A 27,434-nucleotide genomic window follows, 5' to 3' on the forward strand; every position below is an offset into this window, starting at 1 on the left:
CAGGGTTGACTCTCATTTATTATTTCAATCAATGAGTTTTCTTGCCGGTCGGTCGCGCCCTCTCCTACTGCTCGTCGCAGCGCACCTTTCGGTGGCCGGTGGCTGTGTCTTTCGCGGGGGCTCATCTCGCTCTGGGTCGATCTAGTCGCTCTCGTGGTCTTCGTTGTCCGTAGTTTCATCTCCTACTTCTGCCCCGATTGTTCCTCCTTCTCCCCTTTTATGCTGCAGGAGAAGATGCAGGGATTGAGAGCAGGTGTGTAATCTATGCACCTGACTATAATGGCTGAAGTGTCGCTCCAGTTATGCCCCGCCTCTCCACTCTCCTGCATGCTCCGCCTCCTGGCCGCCATCTTGGGCAGGACCACTGTTTATCTTAGCCTGCTGTCGGCTCCGTCTCTCCACATATATATTTTTAAAAAAACATTTCAGTGCTCCCCTGCAGTACCTCTGCGGACCCCCTGTTGAAGACCTCTGCTGGGGAGGGTCTTTGGACAATTGCTCTTAGTGAAGTTAATTGTTTATATAGCGCTTTACATTGTGAAACCCAATATCTAAGTTACATTTAAACCAGTGTGGGTGGCACTTGGAGCAGGTGGGTAAAGTGAATTGCACAAGGACACAACGGCAGGGACTAGGAGGGCGGAAGCGGGAATCGAACCTGGAACCCTCAAGTCGCTGGCATGCCCACTCTACCAACCGAGCTATGCCTCCCCTATGCTCTTAACACAACAGTGCAGAGGAAGTGAGTACCAGGTGTCACTCACGTGTCACTTGGTCAATACCTAGGAAGTCAGAACAATCTGACATCTTAATAAAAGGGGGATCGAATCAAATATCGGATAAAAAGTGTCCTCGGACTTGCTTAACTTGGTGATGGAGTGAGTATAAGGGCGTTGGGAGGCTGCAACGTGTATGGATACATTTGGAGCCAAGTGCTGAGTTCCTGTCTGCAACCACGACCTGACACAGTAAAAAGCGGTTGCTGCTCAAAAAGCGTTCACGGTGTTACATAAACGCCAAACTTCCTACTGCTAATTAGATCGCCATGTTTGCCTGAGCTCAAGATGCACTTGTGTGAAGGTCACAGGGAGCGTGGCCCGAGAGAAGTTCCAAATCGGAGTTTTACTGACAGCTCACGGCGTGTCGTCCAGATGACTTTAAGTGCTATGGGCGCCGAGGGGCTGTGACAAACTGTCGCTATTTGACGACTCTGGCTCTGCCTCTTACTCCCGGGGACGCATGCGGTGCTGAGAAAGATCCAGTTCATGGCCCCGATTACTTTCAGCCTTTATAATTCCTAAAAACAATATTAATATATCACCGGGATAGCATTAAAGTGAGGGATGTGAGGGTGTTGGAGGCGCCAGCAAGTGTGAAGAAAAGTTCAAGAAGGGCAACACTGCCGGGTGTTGATGAGACACATCCTGACTTTTATCACATCAGGCCGCAATCTGTCAGCCCGCTGATGGCAGGTTTGACTTTTCTTTTTTACAATATAATAACTATTGCTAGGGTGAGATTTAATAATGATAATATTAATTTTAATAAATATATATAATACATGTATATATATATATATATATATATATATATATATATATATATATATATATATATACTGTATGTATAAGTGTATATGTCATAAAATACCTTTGATAAAAACATTTAAATATATATATATGTATGTATTTATATATGTATATTTAAATATATATATGTATTTATATATATACAGTATATATATGTATGTATATATATATATATATATATATATATATATATATATATATATATATATATACATAGCTATATATATATATATATATATACATATATATATATATAGACGGCGTGGTGCAGTTGGGAGAGTGGCCGTGCGCAACCCGAGGGTCCCTGGTTCAATCCCCACCTGGTACCAACCTCGTCACGTCCGTTGTGTCCTGAGCAAGACACTTCACCCTTGATCCTGATGGGTCCTGGTTAGCGTCTTGCATGGCAGCTCCCTCCATCAGTGTGTGAATGTGTGTGTGAATGGGTGAATGTGGAAATAGTGTCAAAGCGCTTTGAGTACCTTGAAGGTAGAAAAGCGCTATACAAGTACAACCCATTTACCATTATATATATATAAATCCATCCATCCATTTACTACCGCTTATTCCCTATATATATATATATATATATATATATATATATATATATTAGGGCTGGGCAACGATTAAAAATTTTAATCGAGGTTAATCGCACTATTTCTCAGATTAATCGCGATTAACTGTATTGTATACGCAAAGCCCAATAATGAATTCAAAAGTAGTGTGTTGTGCACCTTTATTGGAATATTCTCCCACATGAACAAAAGCGCCAAAACATTTGTTGTGCAAACACAATTCAAATCAGTCCTTGTTAAACAGTAGCAGTTAAATAGCATATTTTATGAAAATAAACTCAAAAAATGTGAATACAAACATTTAAGCTTATTGCCACTGCCAGGGTATTTAAGTTATCCTGTTTGTTATGGAAAATAAATATAATCTACATACAAATCTCTGAGCCACAATCATAACATCTGAACAGGCAATTTCTGAGGTAACAGCAGAAACATTTTTTTTATCAGGGATCTTATGTTTAAAAAACCTATATTACAAGTAGTGGGCTGTTTTAGGGAATTTTTGATCAAATTATCCGTAGTAGCAATATTAATAATGTTGTGTTTATTCTGCGTAGTGCACTTAAAACAATCATGACCATATCTAGGAATTGATATGATGGGAATTTTCCGATTGTTTGCTTGGTGCTTTGATAAACTGAACGCATATACATGGTACTATTTGTGATGTTATGAGCCAGGGAAAAAAAGAACTACCCTACCCAGCATGCAACAGGAGTGACGAGCATGCGCGGTAGTCCGGTATAGGTTGTGTCGCCATGACGGCATCTTGTATGTTGTGATATGCACGCTCTGAAAGCAAACGTTAAGAACTCAGCCAACACTCCTCGTCTGCAATATTCATAAATAGACAGACAACACATATACTCCGCTGCTTCACAGGCCGCTGGATGCACCCGACAAAGTAGTCCCATGCTAGCTAGCCGGTCTAGCAAGCACGCGTCATTCAGTCCAATACGGCCCGATTTATCCACATTCAGAATTGTCTGGCGGTCGTAAGTGATCCCGGAGTGACCACGCTGTATTTTTGCCAAATGTTCCATCTTTACCAAGAGCCCCTCGACGTCCGGGCGTCGCCATCTTGCTAAGAAAAAGCGTTAACAAAATAAAAGCATGTAAACAACATACGCAAATGTGCGATAAAATAATTGTCGGCGTTAATAGATTGATGAGTTAACTTGTAATTAACGCATTAATTTGCCCACCCCTAATATATATATATACATATATATATATATAGTATTTTTAATGAACTTGTAATTAACGCATTAATTTGCCCACCCCTAATATATATATATATATATATATATATACATACATACATACATATATATATATATATATATATATATATATACATATATATATATATATATATATATATATATATATATACATATATATATATACATATATATATAGTATTTTTAATGAATTGTACTCTTTCAAAATTTTACTAATCTGGATATATGTATATACTGTACTGTATATATATATATATATATATATATATATATATATATATATGTCTTAATTGGATTATCCAGAGAACCGTGCTTGATACCGTGGTAGAGCGCAATATGTATGTGTGGGAAAAATCACAAGACTACTTCATGTCTATAGAACTGTTTCATGAGGGTTTCCCGCAATCATCAGGAGAGTTTAATGGACGAATTCACATACAATGGTTTATATAGAACACAGAGTGGGTAGGTACAGGCAGGCATAGGGGCGTGATGATTGGCTCATGTGTTACCTAGAAGGTATTTCCGTCTGTGACGGCATGCTGATATGATTTCACTGCGCTTGTTGAGTGATGACAGGTCTGGGTGATATATAATAAACAGTTTCTCTTTTAAGCGTAGGTTGCATCTTTTATTACCACTGTTGTAAGGTGTGCTGGATGCAAGAATTTGCCATGTTATGGAATATTCAACATTATTGTCTTTGAGATTCCAAATGTGCTTACTGAGTTCTGTAGAATTCCGCAAGGTTTGGTTTCTAAAGGAGGCCTTGTGATTAATCCATCAGGCTTTAAACTCTCCTTCGGTTAATCCTACGTACGTATCGGATGTGTTAATGTCCTTGCGTGTTACCTTTGCTTGGTAAAACGACTGATGTTTGTAAGCATCCCCTGTTGCATATACAGTATTTTTAATGAATTGTACTCTTTTTCATAATTGTATTAGTCTGGATATATTGGATTTAATTTTGTTGTACAGTACTGTATATGATTAGTAAGAATAATTTTAATAAGTTTTAATTAATATTTCAATATCAACCTGTTTTTCTTAGATTTTGACAAAGTTATGACATTTTGTCCCCCATCCTTTCAGTATAATCATAAGAAAAGCATTTTTAATGTTGATTGTTTTGTTGTATAATGTTGTGTGGCAGTACTGTATACCTGATGATATATGTTGTGGTTGTCTACAACCCTGCATTCAACTTGCAGGGTTCTGTCGATTCTCCCAGCAAACTTTCCCAAGCCCGGACGAAAGAAAGCCGCACTGTGAATGTAATTCCTCCTATTTTACACACTTGGATCAATCATGCAATTTATTTTATCTGCAAGTTATTTTACCTAAACCGCTATACCAGGGGTCGGGAACCTTTTTTACTGAGAGAGCCATACAAGCCAAACATTCTGTCAATAAAAGTGTGTTTCTGTACATATGTTGGGGTCCTAATTAATTAATCATTATCTGGCAATTAATTAATTATGCAAGCGAGTAATCACTTGTGATTAATCATGATTAATCCAAATTCAAAAATTTTAAAATTAAATTAAAAAAAAAAACAATAATCTGGCATATATTATATATATATATATATACATATATATATACATATATATATACACACACACACATGTGTGAATGTGGAAATAGTGTGTATATATATATATATATATATATATATATATAGGCGTGGTTCGTTTGGTAGCGCGGCCGTGCCAGCAACTTAAAGGTTCTCGTTCGATCCCTGCCATCCAAGTCATGTCTATCGTAACCTTTAGCAAGACGCTTTACCCTTGCTCTTGATGGGTCAGGGTTAGGAATGGGTGAATGTGAATGGGTGAAGGTGAATGTAGAAATAGTGTCAAAACGCTTTGAGTACCTTGAAGGTATATAAATACATATATATATGTATACATACAGTACATATGTATATATATATATGTATATACATGTATATATACATATATATGTATATATATACATTTATTTTTCTTAATTTAGTTTTTTTGTTTGTTATTATTCAAATTACAATTTGAATAATTAAATACAATTATTGAAAACAAATACTAAAATAAAAGTGGCGATTGTAACACCCTATAATAAAATAGATATTTTTAAATGAGGTTTATTAAAGCTTACACATGTGAGTGTTTTCCCCCTGCAGTCCTGTGTTAGCAATGCATTTTGTGAGGAAAGAGCTAACCGAGTAGGGGAAGAGGGGTTTTGGGGTCTTCCGTGTGTAATGAGGAAACATGTGGTGTGTAAGTATTGGAAGTCATCAACAGCAGAAAATAATAATAAAAGTGCAGGAGGGTGTAAAAAGCAAAGCTGTCTTCTTGCGGCTGGGAGACCACTGCCATCATGTCTCAGGAATTAGGCAAACATATGCCGGTCTGCTGCTGTTGAAACCGAGGCGCCTCGCTCAGGCTGCGGTTTGGGAACATGAAAGACTTTGTGGGATGAGCAGGAGAACTGGCCCTCGTTCAGGGGGCCTCCTTGCCAGGGACGCTGGCAGCTCGCTCCCATTGTGGGACTGAGGAAAGGAATTTGGTTCCATGTTCCAGAAGAGGACCGCAGTTCCAAACAAAGGCAACAGGCTGCTGAGCAGACGCATTCAAAGCGCCCTCAGACCCCTCCGTCCTACCTGACTCGACCCCCAGAACTGGACCCGAGCCTGGTTGGGATCCCATCTACGTTCCTTAGGAATCTGCCAGACTTTGTTTTGGAATGTTTTGGTAAACAAAGCAGACGCTGGGTTTTTGCTAAATTTGACATCTCTATTTTGGAGGATGCACAGAGGTCAAGAACCTCCCAAGCTGCCGGCCTCAAGCACGACTGTCCCCATTTTGTGCTGCTTTCCCAGCCACTGCACACACGACCCAACCAGACCTCCGATGCGCTCCAGACATTTTTTTGGTGCGTCTTCGACAGGCAGGGATTAGCCTTGTCATGTCTGCGCGCAGGAGCACATGTGATTATGGTCGACTGTTTACAAGCTGCTCCTGCCAGGACACCATGGCAGAGCCCATATTCATTCTTCTTCGGGGGGGGGGAAACTCAGCTAAATCACTGGAAAAATCCTGGTGACAGAATAGTGGCACTTGCTTCAGAGTCATGTCGACTGACTCTTCAATAAATGTCTCATTTGTAGAACTTGGTGGAGCTGGGTGGAAGCGCCCGGCGTGGTACGGTCGATAAAACGAAGGGTATGTAGAAGGACCAGAGCACCCTGACACCAGTAGACATTCCAACAGCTTCGGAAACAGATAGCTTGCCGCTATATGGTATTTATAAATCTATATGTAGCAGCAAGTTATGTTTAATTTTCACTTTTGCATCTCATAGTACATAATTGTGGTGCATTCAAGGACCCTTCATTACAACCAGAAGCGTCACTAGGTTTTAAAGAGAGGGGAGGCTTAACCCCCAGTAGATGCACTAATAATAACAGATATTATTATAAATAATGATGTATCATTATCCACTGAAGAAAATCGCATATGACTCAAATCATCTCTCTTTTACTCTATGATGTAAAGAGGAACTTGACAGATTTATTAAATGTATTTAAAGGCCTACTTAAATGAGATTTTCTTATTCAAGCGGGGATAGCAGGTCCATTTTATGTGTCATACTTGATCATTTCGCGATATTGCCATATTTTTGCTGAAAGGATTTAGTAGAGAACATCTACGATAAAGTTTGCTACTTTCGGTGTTAAAGCCCTGCCTCTACCGGAAGTCGCAGACGATGACGTCACACGTGTGGGGGCTCCTCACATATTCACATTGTTTTTAATAGGAGCCTCCAACAAAAAGTGCTATTCGGACCGAGAAAACGACAATTTCCCCATTAATTTGAGCGATGATGAAAGATTCGCGTTTGGGGATATTGATAGCGACGGACTAGAAAAAAAAAATGATGAAAAAAAATAATTAAAAAAAATAAAAACGCAATTGTTTTTAGAGACATTTACTAGGATAATTCTGGGAAATCCCTTATCTTTCTATTGTGTTGCTAGTATTTTAGTGAGTTAAATAGTACCTGATAGTCAGAGGTGTACGTCTACGGGTGTGTTGACGCGCAGTGTCTCAGGGTAATCGACGGCAGCTGTACGGACGGCACAAGCTCAGCTGATATCCGGTAAGTGGTGACTTTTTAACCACAATTTTCTCACCAAAACCTGCTGGTTGACATTCGGTAGGGATCCATGTCCACTTGACCGCGCTCTGATCCATAGTAAATTTTCACCTCCAGGAATTTTAAACAAGGAATCACCATGTGTTTGTGTGGCTAAAGGCTAAAGATTCCCAACTCCATCTTTCTACTGTGACTTCTCCAATATTAATTGAACAAATTGCAAAAAATTCAGCAACACGGATCTCCAAAATACTGTGTAATTATGCCGTTAAAGCAGACGGCTTTTAGCTGTGTGTGTGTGCAGCGCTCATATTTCCTTAAAACCCGTGACGTCTTGCGTACACGTCATCATTACACGACGTTTTCAAGACAAAACTCCCTGGAAATTTAAAATTGTAATTAAGTAAACTAAAAAGGCCGTATTGGCATGTGTTGCAATGTTAATATTTCATCATTGATATATAAACTATCAGACTGCGTGGTGGGTGGTAGTGGGTTTCAGTAGGCCTTTAAGTGAATAAAGACAGGTTGTGTAATTATCAAAACTCACATTCTGACCACTTTTTTTCTAAAAATGAGACCAAAAAAGGTGAACTTTTGGAGAAAAAAAACCCAACACCAAGTAGTGCGGGTTTAGGCAAGAATATAAGACGGCAATGGTCTTAGTCCTAACATAAATAATAAATATAAATCGTTTGAGGTGCTTACTATGAGGTCTGTCACACCGCTGCCTCTACACCTGGCTGTTATCTACCGCCCCCCAGGGCCCTGTTCGGACTTTATCAATGAATTCTCAGAGTTCGTTGCTGATCTAGTGACACACGCCGATAATATAATCATAATGGGGGACTTTAATATCCATATGAATACCCCATGGGACCCACCGTGCGTAGCGCTCCAGACTATAATTGATAGCTGTGGTCTCACACAAATAATAAATGAACCCACGCATCGCAACGGTAATACGATAGACCTAGTGCTTGTCAGGGGTATCACCGCTTCCAAAGTTATGATACTCCCGTATACTAAAGTATTGTCCGATCATTACCTTATAAAATTCGAGGTTCAGACGCATGTTCGTCAAACTAATAATAATAATAACTGCTATAGCAGCCGCAACATTAATACGGCCACAACGACAACTCTTGCTGACCTACTGCCCTCGGTAATGGCACCATTCCCAAAGTATGTGGGCTCTATTGATAACCTCACTAACAACTTTAACGACGCCCTGCGCGAAACCATTGATAACATAGCACCGCTAAAGTTAAAAAAGGCTCCAAAAAAGCGCACCCCGTGGTTTACAGAAGAAACTAGAGCTCAGAAATTATTATGCAGAAAGCTGGAACGCAAATGGCGCACGACTAAACTTGAGGTGCACCATCAAGCATTTAATAACTTATAAACGCATGCTTACCTTAGCTAAAGCTAATTATTACTCAAATCTCATCCACCGTAATAAAAACGATCCTAAATTTTTGTTTAGTACGGTAGCATCGCTAACCCAACAAGGGACTCCTTCCAGTAGCTCCACCCACTCAGCTGATGACTTTATGCAATTCTTTAGTAAGAAAATTGAAGTCATTAGAAAGGAGATTAAAGACAATGCGTCCCAGCTACAACGGGGTTCTATTAACACTGACACGATTGTATATACGGCGGATACTGCCCTCCAAAATAGTTTCTCTCGTTTTGAGGAAATAACATTAGAGGAATTGTTACAACGTGTAAATGGAATAAAACAAACAACATGTTTACTTGACCCTCTTCCTGGGAAACTGATCAAGGAGCTCTTTGTATTATTAGGTCCATCAGTGCTAAATATTATAAACTTATCACTTTCCTCGGGCACTGTTCCCCTAGCATTCAAAAAAGCGGTTATTCATCCTCTTCTTAAAAGACCTAACCTCGATCCTGACCTCATGGTAAACTACCGACCGGTGTCTCACCTTCCCTTTATTTCAAAAATCCTCGAAAAAATTGTTGCGGAGCAGTTAAATGAACACTTAGCGTCTAACAATCTATGTGAAACCTTTCAATCCGGTTTCAGGGCAAATCACTCGACGGAGACAGCCCTCGCAAAAATGACTAATGATCTATTGCTAACGATGGATTCTGATGCGTCATCTATGTTGCTGCTCCTCGATCTTAGCGCTGCTTTCGATACCGTCGATTATAATATTTTATTAGAACGTATCAAAACACGAATTGGTATGTCAGACTTAGCCCTGTCTTGGTTTAACTCTTATCTTACTGATAGGATGCAGTGTGTCTCCCATAACAATGTGACCTCGGACTACGTTAAGGTAACGTGTGGAGTTCCCCAGGGTTCGGTCCTTGGCCCTGCACTCTTCAGCATCTACATGCTGCCGCTAGGTGACATCATACGCAAATACGGTGTTAGCTTTCACTGTTATGCTGATGACACCCAACTCTACATGCCCCTAAAGCTGACCAACACGCCGGATTGTAGTCAGCTGGAGGCGTGTCTTAATGAAATTAAACAATGGATGTCCGCTAACTTTTTGCAACTCAACGCCAAAAAAACGGAAATGCTGATTATCGATCCTGCTAGACACCGAACTCTATTTAATAATACAACTCTAACATTTGACAACCAAACAATTAAACAAGGCGACACGGTAAAGAATCTGGGTATTATCTTCGACCCAACTCTCTCCTTTGAGGCACACATTAAAAGCGTTACTAAAACGGCCTTCTTTCATCTCCGTAATATCGCTAAGATTCGCTCCATTCTGTCCACTAAAGACGCTGAGATCATTATCCATGCGTTTGTTACGTCTCGCCTCGACTACTGTAACGTATTATTTTCGGGTCTCCCCATGTCTAGCATTAAAAGATTACAGTTGGTACAAAATGCGGCTGCTAGACTTTTGACAAGAACAAGAAAGTTTGATCACATTACGCCTGTACTGGCTCACCTGCACTGGCTTCCTGTGCACTTAAGATGTGACTTTAAGGTTTTACTACTTACGTATAAAATACTACACGGTCTAGCTCCATCCTCTCTTGCCGATTGTATTGTACCATATGTCCCGGCAAGAAATCTGCGTTCAAAGGACTCCGGCTTGTTAGTGATTCCCAAAGCCCAAAAAAAGTCTGCGGGCTATAGAGCGTTTTCCGTTCGGGCTCCAGTACTCTGGAATGCCCTCCCGGTAACAGTTCGAGATGCCACCTCAGTAGAAGCATTTAAGTCTCACCTTAAAACTCATTTGTATACTGTAGCCTTTAAATAGACTCCCTTTTTAGACCAGTTGATCTGCTGTTTCTTTTCTTTTTCTTCTATGTCCCACTCTCCCCTGTGGAGGGGGTCCGGTCCGATCCGGTGGCCATGTACTGCTTGCCTGTGTATCGGCTGGGGACATCTCTGCGCTGCTGATCCGCCTCGACATCTCTGCGCTGCTGATCCGCCTCCGCTTGGGATGGTTTCCTGCTGGCTCCGCTGTGAACGGGACTCTCGCTGCTGAGTTGGACCCGCTTTGGACTGGACTCTCGCGACTGTGTTGGATCCATTGTGGATTGAACTTTCACAGTATCATGTTAGATCCGCTCGACATCCATTGCTTTCCTCCTCTCTAAGGTTCTCATAATCATTATTGTCACAGACGTCCCACTGGATCATCATTGTCACCGACGTCCCACTGGGTGTGAGTTTTCCTTGCCCTTATGTGGGCCTACCGAGGATGTCGTGGTGGTTTGTGCAGCCCTTTGAGACACTAGTGATTTAGGGCTATATAAGTAAACATTGATTGATTGATTGATTAACACTATAGGTATAGGTATCGTTGCAAATATTAAAATGACCCTGGCATTTGTTTTTGATGGCTCGTTTGTGCTGTTACAGTTTTAAAGTCATTCTAAAATATATTTTCTGGCTAGTGACGTCATCCAGCCCCCCCATTGTCAAAATCTGTGTCCCAATCATTTCTGCAGCAAAATATTTGGTTTGTAGGTGGAAATAGCCTCTATGTTTTTTCCTGACCTAAAGTATATTCCGCTTTACCCCGATATTGAGGACTATATAACGTATAAACCACAGTAACCGCGACAATATATATATATATATACATATTATATATATATATATATACATATATATATATACATACATAAATATATACATACATATATATATATGTACATATGAATTGTATATATATATATATATATATATATATGTATATATATATATATATATATATACACACATTTTCATACATATGAATTATATATGTATATGTGTGTATATATATATATATATATTAGGGCTGTGGATCTTTGGGTGTCCCACGATTCGATTCACTATCGATTCTTGGGGTCACGACTCGATAATATATCGATTTTTTTTATATATTATCGAAGGAAACATATGTTTAATGGACTGTAAGAATTTTTTGTTAAAATAAAGCCAATAATGCAATTTTTTGTGGTCCCGTTTATTTAGAAAAGTACAGAAAAGTATCGAAATCATTTTGGTATCGCTATCGGTACCAAAATATTGGTATCGGGACAACACTACTGACTTGTTTGGTGTGCTATTGGCTGAAAAATACTGAGCAATTATCAGACATTGTAGCTCCAGCTATAATGGTACTGAGATAAGATGGAGGCCTAAAAGGGAAACTGCACTTTTATTTTTTTATTTTCGTCGTTCACAATCCTTATGAGAGAAAAAAGACAAAAAGTTTTTCTTTTTGCATTCAAACTTGTTTTAGTCGGCTCGTTCTAGGTGGCTAGCAAGGCAGTCAATGAGAGGAATCTATTCCGTCTCTAAATCACTTTAAAAATGTTTCTAAGAATTGTAGAGAAACGTTTAAAAAATACATTTTGGTACCGGTACCCATACCAAAATATTGGTATCGGGAACAACACTAGAGCAGTGTCGTCTTTTTAAAAATAAAAATAAACAACGTAAAATACCTTAAAGGGGAACATTATCACAATTTCAGAAGGGTTAAAACCAATAAAAATCAGTTCCCAGTGGCTTATTTTATTTGTAGAAGTTTTTTTCAAAATTTTACTCATCATGGAATATCCCGAAAAAAGGCTTTAAAGTGCCTCATTTTCGCTATCTGTAAATCCACCCGTCCATTTTCCTGTGACGTCACATAGTGATGCCAATACAAACAAACATGGCGGATAGCACAGCAAGATATAGCGACATAAGCTCGGATTCAGACTCTGATTTCAGCAAGTTAAGCGATTCAACAGATTACGCATGTATTGAAACGGATGGTTGGAGTGTGGAGGCACATAGCGAAAACGAAATTGAAGAAGAAACTAAAGCTATTGAGCGACTAGCTATTGAAGCTATTTGGCGATCGCCTTCTAACCAACGATTGAGTGTCGCAGGGTATCCATACATCTCTGTGCCATGTCTGTCGTAGCAGACCAAACAAGGGACTTTCGCATCTTTTGACACTGGAACAACTTAAATCCGTCGATTGGTAAGTGTTTGTTTGGCATTAAATTTGGGTGGAGGGTAAGGCTGGATGCAAATATAGCTACAAATGTACAGCTATCCTAAATAGCATGTTAGCATTGATTAGCTGGCAGTCATGCCGTGACCAAATATGTTTGATTAGCACATAAGTCAATAACATCAACAAAACTCACCTTTGTGATTTCGTTGACTTTATCGTTGGAAATGCATCTGCTTTGAGTGTTGCAGGATATCCACACATTCTTGCCATTTCTGCCATGTTAGCATCGATTAGTATGCCGTGCTAATCGATGCACACTCCACGTAAAACTTAAATCCGTCCCTGATCGTGTTGTTACACCCTCCGACGACACACTGACGAAGCATGATGTCTCCAAGGTACCGGAAAACAGTCGAAAAAAAGGAAAATAACAGAGCTGATTTGACTTGTGTGTGTAATGTGTTTGAGAAAATGGTGGATTGCTTCCCATTGTAACGTCACGGGTGAAAGGTCATCGCTCCAACAGCGAACAATTGAAAGGCGTTTAAATCGCCAAATTCACCCATTTAGAGTTCGGAAATCGGTTAAAAAACATATGGTCTTTTTTCTGCAACATCAAGGTACATATTGACGCTTACATAGGTCTGGTAATAATGTTCCCCTTTAAGGGAGAATTATGCAGTATTTTTTGTCAATGTAACTCCAAATAATTCGTGTTAAGAGATAGCATTATTCTAATATATGTAACTGTTTTGGAATGACTGTAGATCGGGGGTCACCAACGCGGTGCCCGCGGGCACCAGGTAGCCCGTAATGACCAGATGAGTCGCCCGCTGGCCTGTTCTAAAAATAGCTCAAGTAGCAGCACTTACCAGTGAGCTGCCTCTATTTAATAAATTTTATTTATTTACTAGCAAGCTGGTCTCGCTTTGCTCAACATTTTTAATTCTAGGAGAGACAAAACTCAAATAGAATTTTAAAATCCAAGAAAATATTTTAAAGACTTGGTTTTCACTTGTTGAAATAAATGTATTTATTTTTTTACTTTGCTTCTTATTACTTTCAGAAAGACATTTTTTGAGAAAAAATACAACCTTAAAAATGATTTTAGGATTTTTAAACACATATACCTTTTTACCTTTTAAATTTCTTCCTCTTCGTTCCTGACAATTTAAATCAATGTTCAAGTATTTTTTATTTATTGTAAAGAATAATAAATACATTTTATTTTAATTCTTCATTTTAGCGTCTGTTTTTTCGACAAAGAATATTTTTGAAATATTTCTTCAAACTTATGATTAAAATAAAAAAAAAATATTCCGGCAAATCTAGAAAATCTTTGGAATCAAATTTAAATCTTGTTACAAAATCTTTGGAATTTATTTCAAAATTTTTGTTCTGGAAAATCTAGAAGAAATAATGATTTGTCTTTGTTAGAGATATAGCTTGGTCCAATTTGTTATATATTCTAACAAAATGCAGATTGGATTTTAACCTATTTAAAACATGTCATCAAAATTCTAAAATTAATCTTTATCAGGAAAAATTACTAATGATGTTCCATAAATTATTTTTTAATTTTTTTCAAAAAGATTCGAATTAGCTAGTTTTTCTCTTATTTTTTTTGGTTGAATTTTGAATTTTAAAGAGTCGGAATTGAAGATAAACTATGTTTCAAAATTTAATTTTCATTTTTTTCCTGTTTTCTCCTCTTTTAAACCATTCAATTAAGTGTTTTTTTCATCATTTATTCTCTACAAAAAACCTTCCGCAAAAGGAAAAAAAATGTACGATGGAATGACAGACAGAAATACCCATTTATATATATATATATATATATATATATATATATATATATATATATATATATATATACATATACATATATATATATACATATATATATATATATATACACATATGTAGATTTATTTATTACAGGTAAATTGAGCAAATTGGCAATTTCTGGCAATTTATTTAAGTGTGTATCAAACTGGTAGCCCTTCGCATTAATCAGTACCCAAGAAGTAGCTCTTGGTTTCAAAAAGGTTGGTGACCCCTGTTGTAGATATATTACTTCTTTGGAAGTAACTTGGCCAATACTGGAATACAAGAGGTCGTCACTAACATGCCCAGCCTGTGGGAGGCAGCACAGACTGCAGAATATGATCCTAACACACACACACACACACAAAACACATATACACACACACACACACACACACATACATAAATATACAGTACATATACAGGGTGACCATCTCACCCATCTGGGCTGCAGGGCCTAAGCAGCCCGTGGCGACGACAGCAACAATGGCTCGGCCAGAGAGGCGGGCCCCGCATGTGGCGCGCAGACGGCAGAGCAGACCGCACTCCCGCTCGCTGTCTGTAATCCTCCATCCAGAGAGAAATGTTTGGTTAAAGGCAGCCCTGTCCCACATTTTCATGCACTTAATTACAGCGTAGCGGAGTAAACTGTTGTTTTTCACTTCGCTGACACTCGCCGTTTTTTGTCAAAGCATTAGTGACATGACAGCGTGTGGACATACTTCCACTCACGCTGATGTCCACCGACCTCATAGAGCGACCCTTTTTAAACACCGATGGTTGCTCTTTGCTCACTAAAGCGGGTTTTACGCATGGAGCCAAGCCCCGTATGAAGACGTTTAAAAGCGAAGCCGCACGGAAAACCCCAAAAATGCGACACAGACATTTTAAGTGGAGCGGATATTACATCTTGTTTGTAGTGTTTGGTGCCGCACGCGAACTGCACAACGGCTAACATGTGCCACTTGTAAAGTGAACTAAGTGGCAAGTAAAACTATGTTACAACTGGGAGAACATGGACGATAAGCGTGATGTGTGGTACAAAGGATGGAGAACCTTTCCGCTATCGGAAGCTATTAAAAATGCCACTTTACATTTTCCAATCCGGTAGCCTTGCTCAGGGGTCCCCAAACTTTTTGACCCAGGGGCCGCATTGGGTTAAAAAAATGTGGCCATGGGCCAGACTAATATATATATATATATATATATATATATATATATATATATATATATATATATAAATAAACATGTGTGAATATATATATATATTAATATACTGTACGTATATACATATTCATAAATAAATAAATATATAGATAATATATATATATATATATATATAAATATACTGTACGTATATATATGTATAAATACATAAATATATATATATATACATATATATATCTATATATATATATATATATATACATAAACATGTGTGAATATATATATATATATTAATATACTGTACGTATATACATATTCATAAATAAATATATAGATAATATATATATATATATATTTATATATATAAATATACTGTACGTATATACATATTCATAAATAAATATATAGATAATATATATATATATTTATATATATAAATATACTGTACGCATATACATATTCATAAATAAATATATATATAAATACATATATATATATATATATATATATATATATATATATATATATATATATATATATATATATATATATATGTATTTATATACACATATATATATATAAGTTTTAATTAATTTAAAACCTCTTCTCACTCCTGCGCTTACCAAAGGAATGCGGTAAAAGTAAGCATGCGCTAACTATTTTAAAACCTCTTCTCACGCCGGCACTTACCAAATTTGAGAACCACGGACTTAACGGACGAGCACAAACACCAGCTGCTTCATAACGAGACTAGGCCATTAATGAAACAGCTTCACGAATGCAGCGAGACACGACCGAGCCAATGTCTGCTCGCCAACACCCCCCAATACCCGAGAGTTTCCCCAGCCTTGGCAGCTCCTGTTTTTTAGAACTCCCGAAAAAAAAAAGGAAAGGAGGGGGGTGGGGGGTGAAGGCGCTAAAACACTCCATTGAAACCCGAAAAATGAATCCGTCATGCGTTTATTTTGAAGGTCTTTTCACGGGAGTGTGGGGGAGCGCCGATGATTGGCGTTATCAATCACGCTCGTCTGCGTGTGATCTGCCACGGCGTGGATGAAGAAACCTGACAAGGTGACAAGCCGCCATTGATGTGTGTGTGTGTGTGTGTGTGTGCGTGTGTGTGTGTGTGTGTGTGTGTGTGTGTGTGTGTGTGTGTGTGTGTGTGGGGAACACCTGAGGTGACGGTGCCGGGTGACACCTATGGATCTCTATGGGGGTTGTTTAATGCCTCTGTTCATGATGAAGCAGCGAATTATGACGACAGGGTGTGTCATCTCATTCTCTGCCGCTTTCATCAGCATGCCGCCCCCCCCTCGATGTTGAGAAAAAGGCCCACTGGAGGCCTTCAGCCTCGATTGCAAAGCCCGGAAACGTCACACGGAGATGGCCTACTTCTCCTTCTACATCACACGTACTTTTAAAAATGTGATCTTTCAAGTCACAAGGATATCAGCAGCGACATTACAGAAGATGTGGTGCACACCTGTGTGCACATCCCAAACCATCTTCTTGGTGAAACAAATATGGCTTTATTTGTGCCCGACCGGCACATATTTGGAAGTATTCACCACTCCTAACTAGGGTTGGGTATCGAGTATCGATTGGAACCGGGACTAACTTTGCGATTCTCCCAGAATCGTTCAAAAGTTTAAATTTCGATTACTAGTTTCGCTACCCAGTCCGCCGACCGGAAGAAGAAGCCGCTGAACACCAACGAAGAAGCGCCCACTGCCGGAAGTGTTAGCATAGCCGAGCCTATGTAGCCGAGCGAGTCAGTCAAGCGGGCGACGGCGGTCGAAAGTGTGGCTTTATTTAACTAAAAAAAATGAAATATTGGCGAAATGTAAGACGTGCGACAGGACTGTTTCGTGCTTAGGAGGGTGCACGTCGAACATGATGAAGCACCTCCGAGTTCATGGAGTACAAATAAATGCGTGTCCCGTCTTCGACACGCTGCGCCGACCGTCCTCCTCTGCCTCTTCCTCTGGCTCCGGCTACGACGCCCAGCCTGGCACATCGGTGACTGCACTGCAGTCCGAATTCGGTAAGTAAAACAATATATATGCAATAAATCATGTGTTTTGCGCCAACGTTGAGGCAGCTAACAAATTAGCCCGCGTATTTTTTCATTTACAGCCTGCTAGCCAGGCTCCGCGATGTGCTCAGCGTACTCCGTTCACCGTAGCGGCAATGGGGAAGATGTCGGTGCCACAGACGGACGAGTGCCACAGAAAGGTCACTGCACGCATAGTCAAAAGACTGCATCCCTTTTCAGAGGTGGATTCTCCAACATTTAGGCTAGTTAAGCAATAACGTTAGAGCTAAGCTAATTGATACTGGGTTAAACAGTAACAGCAACATTACATGTTTGTTTATGTTTGCAGGGATATGGTGAAAACTCTCAACCCAAAATACTTACCACCTTCCAGGGACTACCTGGTACAAGAAGAATCGGAATTGAGAATCGTCAGGAGTCGGAATCGAAACAAAGAATCGGAATCGGAATCGTTCGAATTCAAACGATACCCAACCCTACTCCTAACTGGTGTTCGTAGAAAATGACGACTGGAGCAATGCCCTCTATGCAACTGGCTGCTTGACTTCCTCACAGACAGACCCCAGTCTGTGAGAGTGGGCAACAAAACCTTCAGTGCCATCTCCCTGAGCACCGACTCCCCCCTGGGCTGCGTCCTGAGTCCCTTTTGTTTGGTAATTTTTGAGTGATTAAGTAAAAGATGTCAGTACCTTCACGCCATGGGAAAACAAACCACACCATAGTCCACGCCTTGACAGAGAAATGCTATTCTTAAACAATTTGCTCACGCATTTGTTCACAAAGTGGTGACCCTCACCCCATCCTTGTTTGTGAATGACCGAGCATTTCATGGAAGCTGCTTTTATACCCAATCATGGCACCCACCTGTTCCCAATTAGCTTGTTCACCTGTGGGTTGTTCCAAACAAGCGTTTGGTGAGCATTCCTTAACTTTCTCAGTCTTTTGGATTAACTCGCTGGAATAAAAAAGACAATACAACATACATCCATAAACATGGACGCATGTAAAAAAACGCAATGTATTTATCTGTACAGTAATCAATTTATTTATATCTGCACCTTTTGCTATGTTTGCACTACCAAGAGATAATGCAACAAAATGTTGTTCTTATTTGTACTGTAAAGTTCAAATTTGAATTACAATAAAAAGGAAGTCTAAGTCTAAGTCTTTTTTGCCACTTGTGCCAGCTTTTTAAAAACATGTTGCAGGCATCAAATTCCAAATGAGCTAATATTCTCAAAAAATAACAAAGTTTTCTTAAGTACTTAAAATATCTTGTCTTTGCGGTCTATTCAATTGAATATAGGTTGAAAAGGATTAGCAAATCATTGTATTCTGTGTTTATTTACCATTTACACATCGTGCCAACTTCACTGGTTTTGGGTTTTGTATGAGTGCATTGACATCGAAAACAAATACTGTGCTCTCGGAGAATTTCCGTGCTAAAAACAATTGAACAAACCAACTCAAAAAAACACACAAAGTGCTGGCGCTGACTGACTTCCCTCATGTGGCCGTCACGCTGTCATCTGTGAGCTCACATGCCTGCAAACTGCCCACCACCCATTACCAGGCAATTATTGTCTGCCTTTAAAATAATTATGCTCCCCGCGCTTTGATTCCGCCCTCGGAATAATAAAACACTTCCAACCGCAAAAACCAGCACCCCTTCTGTGCCTGCACGACAATTAAACTTAAAAGTTGTTCCACAATAAGCGACCACCACCTGCTTCTGATTGGCTCCGTCGGATTTTACGTCCCACACACCCTTTCGCACATAACCCAGCATGCATCGGGGGTTTATTTATTAGGAATTACGCGGAGAAGTCACTTATCTGTGTTCGGTTCAGACGGAGGGCTCCCAGACACACACTAAAAGTACACACAGACACACACACACACACACGGACATCTGGGGACCAGCTGAGTCGGGAGCAGTCCCACTGTCAGGCTTTCACATATCAAAGACACTGGAGGGATTTCTGCAAGAGGATAGTTGTCTTATTTTTTTTTTTTTTTTTTTGAAAGACAAACAAGCACAGAGCTCAGGGATGCGGTCCAAAACGCTTCGGCACCGTGTTGAAACGGATCTGGCGAGCACATGTTGTACAGAAAAAATGGCCTTTATTAATTGTCTTTCAAACAAGAGCGGTACGCCTGGCTTCTACGTGTGTGGTTCTGCACGGGTGACATTGTGACATCACCAAAACACCGCTAATTACACAAACACTGCAGTAATACACCCAGATAGAAAGAGACTGTGCGACAATTGCGATGATGACGACGTTATCGAAAAGAAACGAAGGCCATTTAGTGGGAAAAAAATGATAAACGGGTTGTACTTGTATAGCGCTTTTCTACCTTCAAGGTACTCAAAGCGCTTTGACACTACTTCCACATTTACCCATTCACACACTGATGGAGGGAGCTGCCATGCAAGGCGCCAACCAGCACCCATCAGGAGCAAGGGTGAAGTGTCTTGCTCAGGACACAACGGACATGACGAGGTTGGTACTATGTTGGATTTGAACCAGGGACCCTCGGGTTGCGCATGGCCACTCTCCCACTGCGCCAAAAAAACGAGACATATAGACACAATAGTTCCCGTTAGCATGGAAACTAGAGTCAAGAAGCACTCTAGATAAATAAAAGCTTCTGTGGTTTCTTGGCAAAAGTAAACATGACATGTCAAAACACATCTTGTGCAAACTGGATCCAAAAAGATTTCATCTCTTTTAAGGATTTCAGCTAATCGGTTTCCCAAAAATCTGATAAAAACTGCATGACCGAAACTTATAAAACTTTGTGTTGAATGTCGAGCTTGCCTTGTTGTGTGTGATAAATTGGACAACGGTTACAGTGTAGGTCGGGGGTCAGCAACCAGCAGCTCTTCAGCTCCGACCTGGTGGCTCCCTCTCCCGTCCAAAGGCAATTTTGGTCAAAACTGAGCTGATAGTAATTTTGGAGTTCCTAGGTGATCTGCTTTACATTAGTGTATGCGATATTGTAATTTGTTCCGTAAGTAAGCTGTTACGCGCATGGCAGGACCTAGCAACTACCACATAACAGCGTAGATACAACAGAAAAACCTAGTATCTCAAGGGACCGATCGGAGCTTCTTTGTCAGTCGCCTTATTGTCTTTAATGAGACATTTGCACGGATGGGGGCCGACGGTCAACCTGATTATGTGATATTATGGCACGAGGGGATATTTGGAAGATTGGCCCAGGACGTTGCAAGCACCTTCATTAAATGTATTGTTCTTGATTCTTCCCCTTGCATACTCTTTTGGGCAGATAACTGTGGAGGTCAAAATAAAAACTGGACGCTGTACACGGCTCTTGCCCAATGTGCAAACGCAGAATGGGGCCCACCCGAGATTGTGATAAAATACCTGGAGAAAGGGCACACGTTCATGAGAGCAGATTCAGTCCATGGCTCAATCGGCAAGAAAATGAAAGCTCAAGAAAACATCTATACGTTTGATGACTTTGTAGATCTTTGTAAGAAAGCATCGAGATAGATTGCTTTTCCTTTGTTTTCTCAAAATCAGCTAGAAGTTAGTTACTAGGTTTTGCCTTTGGACGGGAGCCCTGTAGTGATGGGTCCGGCAACGCATCAGCGCATGCGCCGAGCTCATAGAGCGAAACCCTATGTCGGTGCGCGTACCGCTCTTAGAAAGTCACGTGACCGATCATGAGCTGTTTTGGTCACCTGACCGATACGCGAACTGTGTCGCACTGGCACCTGTGCGCCAAACTGTGTTTATAAGGGAGAGCATCTGTCAACGAGATGCTGCTGTCAACAGAATCGCCACACTTCTGTCATTTGTCATTTATCGTCGTCAGAGATCATTTCCACCGTGTGGGAATATTTTGATCATATATCCGAAAAAAAGGTATTTGTGTTAATTTCCTTGTCGTTTCATCCTGTTCTCTCAAAGGTTCTAACATTGTTCCACCCACACAAACATCCTATTGGTTACATTAAAAAGCAGCAACAAACAATCTATTCGATAGCTCAATTGGTAGAGCAGAGGACTGTAGTTGTTCATGCTGAGTTCCTTAGGGCACTTGTTCAAATCCAGCTCGAACCTTTTACCTTTTTTACCATGGATTGATTAACGTGGACCCCGATTTAAACACGTTGAAAAACTTATTGGGGTGCTAGATATCTCAAGATGTTTGTTGTAATATGTATATGTGATTTGCTATGGAGGTTTTTTCTCACTCCGAACTGGGCCCCCTTAGGAGCCCAGTCTGGATTGTATTTTTTTTACTCATCCTTCCCCAGCGTTTACCTTTTTCCCATCTTTTACGGGGCGCCTTATGGCGACCCATCAGTGTTCTTGTTCTGTAACCCTGTACACAGTTTGTTTGTCTAATCTTGAACAGGTTTGTGCTGAAAACAAAGTTTTGTTGTACTTGTTGCAATGACAATAAAGACCTACCTACCTACTAGAGATGCGCGGTTTGCGGTCTCATCCGCGGAGTCTGCGGATAAACCGCGGGTCGGCGGGGGACATGACGAAAAAATTGATTTTAATTAGATCCGGGCGGGTGGCGGTTGAACCATTCGGAAATATTTGATATACATGGTTCTGGGATCGGTATACTTTACCATTCGGAGAGCCATTTAGGACCCGTGTCACAAAGCGAAGAAGACAATAGGAGACGCGAACATTCTCTAGAATGACTGCTACCAGTCATCCAGTTAAAAAGTATTAGGGCGTGCTATGAAGCCATTGGCTTTGTCGCCTTCTACAACATGTACGATCTGCTTGTCAGTCTAGCAACATGTTGTGTGTGGCTTCTGCAGACACACGCACACGACTGCAAGGCATACTGGGTGACACAGAGTACACTAATGGTTGTGATATAAACAATTTTAACACTCTTAGTAATATGCGCCACGCTGTGAAGCCACACCAAACAAGAATGACAAACACATTTCGGGAGAACATCCTCCCAGTAACACAACATAAACGCAACACAACAAATACCCAGAATCCTTTGCATCCATGACAATTCCTGACTATTTTATACACCCCGCTAGCAGCAAACCCCCCCCACAAGTCCACAAGTATCCTCATTCACAACACGTTCTATTAGATTTCCATGTTATGACACATGTGCATACCATTTAGTGGTCAATTGTACGGAATATGTACTGAACTGTGCAATCTACTAATAAAAGTTTCAATCAATCATGTTCACATTATTTATTGACTATCTAAAAAAGATAAACATATATTTTTATTTAAATGAAAATATAAAATAATCCTAAATGAAATACAATGATTTGGTTTATATTATTGTATATACTAGGTCATAAATCAGTGTCAGTTGAGGTGGTCCATAGGTTGCCTGTAGGGATTTTTAATGTCCAGCAGATGTCAGTATTTAGTGACACAGTATCGATACAGTTTTGCAATGGGTCGAAACGATACATGAAGCCTCATCAACCCATCACTAGCTCCCTGGAATGCATACACTTTTTTGTTTTTATGTGGTTTCTTTAGAACAGGGGTTTTAAACTCAATTTGGATCGGGGGCCACATGGAGAAAAATCTACTCCCAAGTGGGCCGGACAGGTCAAATCACGGCACGATAACTTAAAAATAAAGGCAACTTCAGATGGTTTTCTTTTGTTCAAAAATAGAACAAGCACATTCGGATAATGTAGAAATCATAACGTTGTTGGGGGTTTTTTACACTTACCTTGTGCTGTTAGGGGTGCATGTCTGATGCAAGGGCTGTTTAACACCTTTCTTACGTTGTCAGCAGGATTATTGACATTCAAAAGGGTGAAACTAAAAAGAAAAACAATACAGTCAATATATTCATATGTTATGCAAATGCACTGCAAAAAGTCAGTGTTCCAAAACAAGAAAAAAAAAATACAAGAATGAGGGGTATTTTATTTGAACCAAGCAAAATTATCTTCCAATTGAACAAGAAAATTTGGCTGTCAAGACTTTCCAAAACAAGTAAAATTAGCTAACCTCAATGAACCCCAAAATACCTTAAATTAAGTATATACTAACTAATAACAAGTGCACTTTTCAAGGTAGAAAAAAAGGGACCTTTTTGCTCAATATGTTGAAAAATATTCTTAAATTAAGTCAATCCTAGTGCCATTATCTTGACATAATGATATGCGCGCGGCATTACATTTCATAAAACCAGCAAACTTATACTAAAATTGAATTTATTGTTCTAAATTGAAAGGCAACAAGGCAAACGCTTGTTACTCTCGGGGTCTCCTAGCCGCTCAGGCTAATCATATGGTCTAAAAATGCATTTTTTCATCAATAACATGACATCATCCACGCCAAGTGTGTGATCTTTCAGTCAATTAGTGCGCATATATACAGTCCGGCCCCAGGCCAACATTTTTTTAAATGTAATTTTGAGGAATTTGTCTGAATGTGCATGAACTATTTCTGTTCAAAATTGTTTGAAATGCCACATTTTAAATGACTAAATATGAACTGTCAGTTTCCTCTACTGTGCCAACTGTACTACTATAAGGGTATGTATTTTCTATTGTTTCATTGGAAATAAAACAGCAAAGTCCTTTTGGCTGTCATCTGTTTTGATTATGAGACACAATTGTGTCAAAATCATGATTTTTTTTCATGCTTGAAATAAGAAATTATTACTTAAAAAATGTAGTTTTATGCATGTGAGTGTTGATGACACAGCTCTGCATCAGTTGATATTCTAGTTTCAAGCATGTTTTACTCAAAATAGGTCATAAAATCTCAGCAACAAGCTGTAATATCTTACTGAGATCATTTAGGACCAAAACACTTAAAGGCCCACTGAAACCCACTACTAGAGGGGGTGCGGGGGACATCAACAAAGCTCAATTGTGTGCATTCACGCACAGTATAAAACTTTTGGTGGACAAAATGAGACAAAGGAGTGGGGCGTGGGGTGTTACCCACATCTGAGGTCCTCTCCAAGGTTTCTCATAGTCACATTGTCACTGGCGTCCCACTGGATGTGAATTCTCCCTGCCCACTGGGTGTGAGTTTTCCTTGCCCTTTTGTGGGTTCTTCAGAGGATGTTGTAGTCGTAATGATTTGTGCAGTCCTTTGAGACATTTGTGATTTGGGGCTATATAAATAAACATTGATTGATTAATTGATACTACCAACCACAAAGTCAGATAGTTTATATATTAATGATGAAATCTTAACATTGCAACACATGCCAATACGGCCGGTGTAGTTTACTAAATTGCAATTTTAAATTTTGCGCGAAGTATCCTGTGTATCGCGTGTGCGTGACGTCACGGATTATAGCTGACATTTTGATCCAGCACCGATCCCAGCTATAAGTCGTCTGCTTTAATGGCATAATTACACAGTATTCTGGACATCTGTGTTGCTGAATCTTTTGCAATTTGTTCAATTAATAATGGAGACGTCAAAGAAGAAAGATGTAGGTGAGAAGCGGTGTATTTCAGCTGCCTTTCCTGGTTTCTCTGTTTACATTCCCGAAAGATGACGGTGAAGCTTTACTACAGAACAGAGCGGTCAAGCGAACATGGTTACCTACCACATGTCAACCGGCAAGTTTCGGTAAGAAAATGGTGGTATTAAGTCGGCTCTTACCGTAGACATGAGCGGAGAGCTTGCGTCGTTCCTTCTGCAGCTGCGGATTCTTTTGCCTCCTCCCACCGGCCGCCCCCGACTGTTGGATGCTTACACCGTGGAGAGGAAAAAAAAAATAATCTCAGCCCGGCTGCCTGGACTCGTCGAGAAACGTCGCTTCCCTCGGAGACACTGGCGGTCACCACACCACACCTGGCGGTCACCACACTCTGTCGTTCCAACGTTTCAAAAAAATAAAAATAAAGTTTGCAGGGTAGTCTTGAGGAGGAGGTTTATGACGCACTAAATTCCAGAATAAGCACTCGCGGAGATATTTATAGATTCAAAATTTTAATTTATTTTCACAAACAAAAAATATTCACCATGGTTGACTTTCTATACAATCAAAAATAAACTTATTTAGTGGCAAAACATTATATCACTCCTCACTCCTTCAGTATGACAGACAGAAAAAGGCAGCGCCCAGCTGTGCTGTCTTCCTAATTATACGAGGAGGAAGTTGCCCACCAGGAGGAACGTGAGCAGCTGAAAACAATCAGTCAATATAATTTATTTGAAACATCATATAATCCATTAATATCATAATTGGCACGATTTGATTCCATTGTCAAAACAATTAATAAATAAATAATATAGATAGGCTCCACCAAACCCCTCCGACTTTCAGGTACGACCATATAATCTCACTAAAACACTAGTAACACAATAAGCGGATAAGGGATTATCCAGAATTATCCTAGTAAATGTGTCTAATAACATCTGATTCGCTCCCACTACCCTCGTCTTTTTTTTTTCTAGTCCTTCACTCTCACTTTCCTCATCCACAAATCTTTTATCCTCGTTCAAATCAATGGGGAAATCGTCGCTTTCTAGGTCCGAATCGCTCTCGCTGCTGGTGGCCATGATTGTAAACATAGTGAGGATGTGAGGACCTCCACAACCAATGACATCACGCACACATCGTCTGCTACTTCCGGTACAGGCAAGGCTTTTTTATTAGCGACCAAAAGTTGCGAACTTTATCGTCCATGTTCTCTACTAAATCATTTCAGCGAAAATATGGCAATATCGCGAAATGATCAAATATGACACGTAGAATGAACCTGCTATCCCCGTTTAAATAAGAAAATGTAATTTCAGTAGGCCTTTAACCTTACTTATATTTCAGTTTTTGCAGTGTGTATTCATATATATGCTGTAATGCTACCTTACAAGGCATGAGAAGGTAAACAAAAGTGAATTTGTACTACGACGCCATCCTAGATGACATCGCAAATTATCGCTAATGAGCATGACAAATATCTCATTACACAACACAAATCGTAAATTTAGCTCGAAATATATTAGACAAAAAACAAGTTTCAAAGTTCAACTTGTGATACATACCGGCGATGCAACCTTAAACGAAATATATATGCAGTTTTTCTTCGAAAATAACCACCACAAAGTACGTGCTGGTACAGTAGATTTCTCGGTTTGGGTTAGGCGACTTCCGGTTAATAAAGTTTGATTCAAAGTACACGCTTCTCAAAGATGTAGTACCTGCTCTGACCACATGATGGCGACAAATAGACATTTAATAATGTTAGTTAGATAACAAGCAATAAGAACAACACACTTCAACAACAGTTGTAATATAAGATACATGTTGCGGTTAAAGGCCTACTGAAACCCACTACAACCGACCACGCAGTCTGATAGTTTATATATCAATGATGAAATATTAACATTGCAACACATGCCAATACGGCCTTTTTAGTTTACTAAATT

At 39.7% G+C, this 27,434-nt stretch overlaps 1 long non-coding RNA gene across 4 annotated transcripts; it reads right to left on the bottom strand.

The window, feature by feature from the left end:
• LOC133569666 (uncharacterized) lies at window positions 1-27,152 on the bottom strand. Of its 4 annotated transcripts, XR_009809845.1 has the most exons (5): window positions 27,051-27,137; window positions 25,665-25,753; window positions 23,761-23,852; window positions 15,256-15,383; window positions 1-222 (listed from the first exon to the last, which is right to left on the bottom strand). It is a non-coding gene; the product is annotated as an uncharacterized LOC133569666 (long non-coding RNA). The 4 variants fall into 4 exon arrangements; XR_009809848.1 differs by lacking the exon at window positions 25,665-25,753 and having other exon boundaries at window positions 27,051-27,152; XR_009809846.1 differs by lacking the exon at window positions 15,256-15,383.
• Window positions 27,153-27,434: the final 282 nt, after the last annotated feature.

Source organism: Nerophis ophidion, linkage group LG02 (assembly GCF_033978795.1).
Source record: "Nerophis ophidion isolate RoL-2023_Sa linkage group LG02, RoL_Noph_v1.0, whole genome shotgun sequence".
NCBI classification, from domain to species: Eukaryota; Metazoa; Chordata; class Actinopteri; order Syngnathiformes; family Syngnathidae; genus Nerophis; species Nerophis ophidion.